Genomic DNA, 8,165 nt, shown 5'->3' with positions numbered 1-8,165 from the left:
AAAAGTGAATAAGTTTTCAATCTGTAACGACTCGCTAAGGCTTTACCTGGCATCGTTGTAAGGATAATATGGTATAATATACCATGGAAATAATTAAGCAGCAGTATCAGATAGATCAGTGCATGGCATCACATAGGCGAGCACTATAAAGAATACCGAAAAACTCCGTGTATCCCATTTACTCGAAGAATGACGTCCGTTTACGCTCAGTTGAGGTCTCTTAGCGTCACCTGCTTTGAGTTGCAGTCACAGCTTTTGCAACACTGGCCAAAATCCAACTCTACCAAACCATGGAAAGACAATTAGTGGTGGTTTCTGAGACCTCCATGTCCGCAGTTGTAGAAGACTTGGTTTTTGACTAACTATGCCGAACAGTTAGATAGTAAATATTATAAGAAATTCCCCTTTCCATGGTTCTCGACCCCGGATTACGCCATAGATAGGTATTGTTAAAGAACCTCGGCTGGGGAAAATGGGTATAGCAACGGCTAACGTACTGCAAAACAGCCACCGAGAATGTATGGGATACCTAGTGAGCGTTATGGCACCGTCGTTATCATCTTGCATGCACATACCGTCTCGATCTTGTTGCTGGGTCATTATCCGGTGGGGGTACAGCGAGCTTATTATTACCAGTCAAAATAATAACCATCCCTCAAGACCCTTCTTACGTCCTGTCCTCTCTCTCTCTCTCTCTCTCTCTCTCTCTCTCTACCAGCACAGCGATTTACAGCTCGACTGCATGCGCACCTACCAAAATGCATGAACCGCACCGGATGTAACCCTGCGTGCCGCGAGTCCTTCCAACGTTACCACTGGCTCATATCTTGGGGAAAAGCGGAAACGATCGTCTTTTTCCTTTGGAACGAGAATTTCGGCACGGCGTTGGCTTGTCAAAAACTTTTTTTACGTAGATTATCTCCGCAGTATGTAAGTTTCGGAAGGAGGTTTTTGGAAGCATATGGAAATATTGGGGAAAGCGCCTCATTTTTATAATATCGACCATCTAGGCCCAATACTACAAGTAAACTATTGTAAAGCCACGAACGACATGAGATATAAGGAGTGGGTATTGGATATAAACAGAAAATACCTGATTGGCGGCTGGTTTCTACCACGTTAATTTATTTGGAAACGGAATATAATGAAGCTCTTGTTGTTAAAAGTATATTATATTTGAGTACCTAGAAGTAATTCTTCACAGCGTAACTTTTCCCAAATACGCTACATGTGAAAGTGTTATAATGTATTAAGCCACATCAAAATATATGTACCTCATATTGACTATTTGGTACTGAAATATATCGCGATAGTGGGTAGTATAAAACAAGCTATAATCGGCCCCTTTTATTACTATGCCCCAATGGTTCTCGCAATCATCTTCTGCCGAGCATGCCAATATGCACATGAAGTTCCAGCCTCACTAGAGACCAGAATATCTATGTCGTTGGGTCACCATAGCCCAATCCAGCGGAACCTTTTCATGTGATGCCCACGAATCAAAAGTCCCTTCCCCCGCTCCCCTCTTGTTCCTAAACATGGTCCATCCAGTCATTCTAGTCTGCCGGTTCCTATCGATGAGATATGTCCCGAGATTGTCTACTTCGGTAAGCAAGACTACTATTACGCCGAAAAGCCCAACGGCGATACTGGGAAAAAGAGGTGCCCGGTATGGAACCGCTTTTGCACGGTTACGCACGGAAACTTTCATCCTTGAATAAGACAGACGGATAGGATCCTTAGAGTTGTGAGGTAGCTTAGAGGGTGGATACAGGTATAACCTGTGAGTAAACAAAGAAGATTGATGGAAAGGTTACACGCCTAGCTATTTTTCAGACACTTTATCATCTAATTCGTCTCCTCGATAGTAATGTCACGGAGCTAGTGTCAATATTGAATTGCATCATGACTCTGAAAGACTCCAGTCTTGTTTCACCACGTTGCAAACTCGAAGTGTGTTTGGGTGAAATACCTATTCTCACCGTAAAATCACACTTCTGGCCATCTTGAGCGGAAGGGCTTGGGCAGTAGAAGTAAATTAACCAAATCAACGATAGGCACCCAACCAAGGCATTCTCGGCGATGATGTGGCTCTATTCTAGTAGTTGGGATCGGAACATGATCGTACGAAGCGGTGTAGGGCGATCGAAGAGATATTCACAGCTCGTTAACCACCGAGAAGGACTTGCGATAAGTGTAGGTCGAGATGTAGCGGAATATGAGTAGATGATGATGCCGTCATAGTCGTACGAATTTTACTACCTATACCGTGGCTAGAGACTAAGCTGCATCTTAGCTGCCGACGATGAGGATTTAGATACCCAACTAGGTAAACAGCCAAGTGTCTTGAGCCTTAAGAAAGAGGGGAAAACTAACAGCATACTAGCTTAGATGCAGCAGCTGCTGATAGCGTCAAAGTAGTATGTAGCTTAGCAGTCCCAACTGGACGTTTACGATGGAGAATCTCGCGCCGGTCCGAGCTAATCTTGATGGATTTCATTAATTGCTTACCTCTTTCTCTATAATTTCCATGCTTAGGTACTTTACATACAAATCATGGCCCCACGTTACTAGTATACTATACTATAGTTGCATGTGACGTATCGCCGATAATATTATACTGCTTTAGGAGAGTCCATCTGGCTAATACCTCAACTACTATTTACCTCTAATACATACACTATCCCTTGAAAGAACCGAGAGCTAATGATGAGCAAATGATAATTGGAATATTGTAATAAATATGTTGCATATTATACGAGACAATGCTACTTTTTCCTATTATCACAATATACAGCTCGCAATTCGGAATTCAGGCACCAATCCTGGCGGAGTCGATTTTGGTTCGTCAGTCTCCAGAAACCCACTTCAAGAGAAAACACAGGCATCATTTTCGTCAAACCTGCAGCTAGGTATCTTATGCACCTAATGGTCAAGTGAGGCTTAGCCAGAAACTTCTCTTGCATAGAAACCCTTCGCGGATCCTCTAAAGCAGCAATAGGTAACGTAGAACGACTAGACAAGGCATTTACTCTACTAAGATAGAAAGAGTGAAGTTGGAAATTTCTGTTGAGAGACTATTGGTCGCCTCACCACATCCTTTTTATGCAAATCATCCCATATTCGACTCTAAATTAAGTCATCTGCTACATTTAACCTAGAGAGGTAGTTGAAGGAGTGCCAGTTAGCTTATTAGGTATTAGTGTGTTCACTGAACCAGTCGTTATGGGGTTTCATGTGCGGCCTCTAGTGTCTTGACAGCTACCTACGATCAACAACTAGAGAACATCGAACCCGCTCCGATGGAATCTGGGTAGAGAACTCCGACTTCAAAAGATATCCCATACGCTAGCTGCCGATCATGTAAATCTTGGATTCTATTTGTAGAGGTGGGACAAGCGGTTATCTAAGAACAATTCGAAAAGTTGGATGATCAACGACTAAAGCCATGCATCCTAACCTTAGCAGCGTTAGGTAGGTTGGATAGGCTGGATAGGCTACGTTTTCAAGCGTCGGGATTGCTACTACTGGCAAGACAGCAGTGAATCTTGATGCCAAGAGGCCTAGGCAAAGAAGCCATCTATCTTCTATCCACCCAAAGGGTATAGTTGTGTGGATCCAAACGGTAACAAAGGATGCTAATCCACTATGGGGGATCCTCATAATTCTCACCAGCTTCACCGTACGTAGTACGTAGTACGTATGCAGCTGATTTATCCTTGACATTCAACGGAGTCTTGATGGGGACGCTGAACTAAAGAAGAACACGTTTACCTTCAGTATCTACCTAGTTATTTAGAGGTAAACCTACCTAGGTTAGGTAGTCTCGTAGAACTATTCGAGAAACAGCTATTGATCGACAACTCACCGAGCTCAAACACGAACGAGTATACGGATAAATACCGGACATAGAGATTATGGAGTTACTACCTGTCAATGTACCTAAAAGTACCTCTTATAAACCAACCAGTACTGTTCATGTTAGCCTCTTTGGAGTAGCAAAATGCGTGTTGCTATTACAGAGCCGATTTGATGCTCAAGCTAGGATTCGCTGTTGACCCCAGCCGATACGAAGCTATTAAACCGATTGATTAACGGCTTGCGCAAGATATGCGAATGCAGCTTAATGGATCCTCGCATGCTCATGAAGGAGTAGGCCTATAAAGGAGAGTATATGAATGGATCTGCAGCAAATACGCTTAGGCTTCTTAGAGTTAACCATGCCCATTCGTTGCTATGCCATGATAGACACCTAGCTTCGAATCATCGTCATCCTACGCATCGCTTTATTGTTAGTCCAGTTGGTGTTTCTGGTATTATTGTACATGGACCTAACGGCTTAATAAGTAGTGGCGGCGATCTGCGCCTCTTACACAAATTTAAGTAGCCGACGTTACGTTCGTATCAGCTGCCCCCTGCTAGTCGAAGATACCCAGATGCCGCAACCATACATACATTAGGTAGAGAAGATGGTTAGGGAATGCCTCACTTTTGAAGCGTACCTAAACCTACCTATCTAACCTAACCTGCACCTACTAAATGAAGTGGACCTTTATGTTTGTCATAAAATACTCCTATGTCTTGTTTGCCCGTCCTTACCAGTCTTATTTCACGACCTCGTTCGGATTTCGGTGAGTTTCATCTGTATTCATTTCAATGCTTGGACATGGGCTCGGCTATCATATGTCTTGATCGCCAAGAAACCGTCGAATTGTGACAGATCCCATCCCCGGAAATCGAGAAATGTCCTCTTTTTGTTTTTGTTTTTTTCGGGGTAAGCCGGAAACACGCTTTCTGGCAGCTGCATACGACGCCCGTCCATGTAGCGCTGTTGCATAGGAATGATCTAGCCCAAAATACCTCCTACTGTCCGCGTCTCTTCATCACCCCGAGCCCCCTCTTTTGAGCTTCTGTCTGTCGCATAGCCTGCACACCTACCCATTACATTGGCTAAAGTCGTCACCGCAACGCGTGAGGATGATGACACAATGCAGCAAAGAGGGCTGGCGATAAATATATGATAATGTATGATGACCTAGTTATGACCTTTTTGTGCTATGCGACGACGAGCCATTTAGTTTTTCTTTTTTTCTTTTAGATTTTTCCTTCTAATCTTCTCGCGATGGCGGCATCATATGTGGTTGCTGTACGACCGAGAGACCACGGGTTGGAGTATTTCGGTAGACGTACAAATGTGAGAGTTGACGGTTCAGTTCTTGGGGGTTGTTACACGGCTTCTTAAAGAAGGGTTATGGTAAAGAGAACGGAGAGAATGCCTGTAGGATCGGCAAGGTATCTGACGCTTGAAAAGGGATCATTGCTCCAAGTTGTGGTTTCTGGGGAATCACCAACGCCCCCAAAACCAAAGCACCTAGCATCTGTGAAAACAGTTATTGAAGCTGTGGGGGTCATGTATGGTAGTTGGAGGTACATACCTGTGATGCAAGAACCCCTGTTTGCACCTTTTCTTTACATACCTAGTACTGCGATGTACCAACAATATACCATGCGGTATATACTTCGTAGTTGTTGCTATGTGGAGTAATTTTAAGACCCCTGAGAGAGCGAATGTCCTCCAAAGGCAACAAGTTACTACCTAACATGATGATATATGTACAATACATTAGCTTCATCTCCATACCTAGGTGCCGCATGATAACTAGAAAAGGTTGGCGCAGCCTCTTTTTGGCCTATGACGACGTTATGGCACGATATTTGATTCCAGAGTGTCTTCATTAGTTTTGGTTAATCTTCCAGAGGTATGATTGGCTTGCCTTTCCGTCGGCATCAGCTGTGAGCAGAGATGACGAATCAGAGGAGGTTGGTACAATACTATTAGTACTTGTAAGATCTACACGCACACATCTCATATACCTATACTAAAAACTTACTACAAAACTATAAGTAAACCTGACGAGGTTAGAACAGATTTACATATATCTGACATGAATGGATTTTGTAGGGATCTAGAAAGTAATTTAACAGCAAAGGTGACAAGGAGTCGAACTGCACATGAGAATAAGTACAACGTATTTTAACGAGCAACTAGTTTCGCGTTTGGTATTTGATATTTGACATTTTCAAAAAAAAAAAAACTTTAAGGTTGCCTATTATCTGTAATAAAAGATGGGAGGAAAAAAAAAGAAGAGATCTGCGATTTGGATCCCGCTTCCCGTTAAAGGGGGGTTCGGATGGACCCCTGACCTGACCAAGAATGGGGCAAGGATGTAGCTTAAGTACTGGGTGATAGCTAAAGTTTCCCTGCTAAAAGACATTTGGATAAAAGATTGATCAGGTTAACGCCGAATATTAAATCCTTGTCTTTTACTCTAACATACCTAAGCTTAGGTACCTCTATCATATCCTTCACATCGAATATCAAATCAAACCTTGAATCAAGTCATTGGGTATCACACTGTCCAGGTTGACCTAAAACTTAAAAGATTAGCTGAAGACCTCACAAGAACAAATGTTCCGATCTCGATGTTGCGGCTCAATCTCTTTCGTAGCTTTCGGGCTATCTCAAGCCGGATTATTCTGCAATGTTGCTAGACGTCGCATCGACGCGAATGAATACTAATGGTTACTTTTCTCTTATCTTCAAGCATCTTGTCAATATGCTAGTGGTTCCTGGATTGATTCGCGGCTCGATCTGGAAGATAGGTTATCGTAATATTGTATGTGGCTGTCGAATATATGTACTTGGTAAAATATAAAATACAGGGGGGATGTTTACACTGGGTAGATGCATTTCGCTAAATCAAACTCTAGAATCCATGAATGCACGACAGTAACAGCGATGGTAGAACGATAGCCACAGCTAGGGTCGGGCGCCTCATCCGTCAAGCCCGGCCGAATCATATTCTGTTTGTCATCCCAACTTGTTGTCTCCTTTTCCAGGTTCCCTTATTCCAGCTTCGTACAGAAGAACATAATGCTTATGACCCCCAAAAAATGAGGACAAGCTACTACGGAGTTCAATTATACTCACCGAGCCGTTGCTAAGCTCATAACATTCAATAACCCGCCTCTGCTCCCGTAGGTCCAATTTACCTAATGCTGTTCTTACGACGCTAGAACTTCCATGCTCCCCCCGGAAAGGCTTTTTTTTTTATATTTTTATTTATTTTTATTTTTTTTATACTAATTCAAAGGGCATGAGATAATCTCATAATAAAAGATGGGCATGCCATTCATATCATTAATGGCAAGAGCTGTAAAGACGATATCGCACACACGGTGTATCGATATAACTCGGGCGTCCGCTTTGTCATGGTAGTAAGGCGCCTTAAACCATTTGGACGCAGGATTTCTTACAATATACCGGAGAGAGGGAATGAAGGACTCTTTAATAAATCATATTCGCTGCTGACTCTTAGTTGGCATTCCGTCATACGGCGACTTATGAGCTTATCAAGACAAGTTTCCATCGGATCCGGTCCGCTAAAAGAGCCATCTCGGTCTAATGGCCGTCTTTTTGAACTGTTGCAGCCCCGCAGTCCTACTTTGCACAGCTCACTAATAGACCCCTCACCATGTCATTGCCCTGTCATATACTATATACAAGTTCCACGAGGCTGCGATGATCTTGAGGCGAATGGCAGGCTGGAGATAGTACATTTATATAGGTAGGAAAGCTGGGTTTAGTTAGTATGGGCATGAGAATTGTCGAGTAAAATTTACTATGCTGGATACCTCCATATTAGCTCTGCTTAGAATTAGGGAGGGTCTTGCGGGAATACCTTCTCTGCTAAGAGATACTAGGTACACTATTCCAAGTATCACCAAAGTACCTTGTGGTCTCGGAGGGTCCCGCTAACGATGCATGTGCATGTTGGGACCACATAGTGGTGGGAGCTTTGCTGGGGTCTTAGAAGTTAGAATGGACGACAGGGGGTTCGAGAGGCGCCAAGGAGTAGTAACCCCATCCTACTTGCATTCGCATCGCCATATCCATCGCAGCCATCTTTGTTCACTCATTACCGGGCTTTTCTGTGCTTCACCGTGGGTCGCAACAAGGTCTCTCTCACATAAGACCCGTACACGTGAAGCCACCATATCGCCCATGTATGTAGTCGTCGATATAGTCCTGCTGAGCTGGTCTCTGGTAGCTGCTAACCCCGATGAATGTCATTTACCGTCATACCTAAAGGTATAGCTTCCCA

This window comes from Daldinia caldariorum (genome assembly GCF_022478825.1).
Source record: "Daldinia caldariorum strain CBS 122874 unplaced genomic scaffold F4812scaffold_17, whole genome shotgun sequence".
NCBI lineage: Eukaryota > Fungi > Ascomycota > Sordariomycetes > Xylariales > Hypoxylaceae > Daldinia > Daldinia caldariorum.
This window is presented reverse-complemented; position numbering follows the sequence as displayed.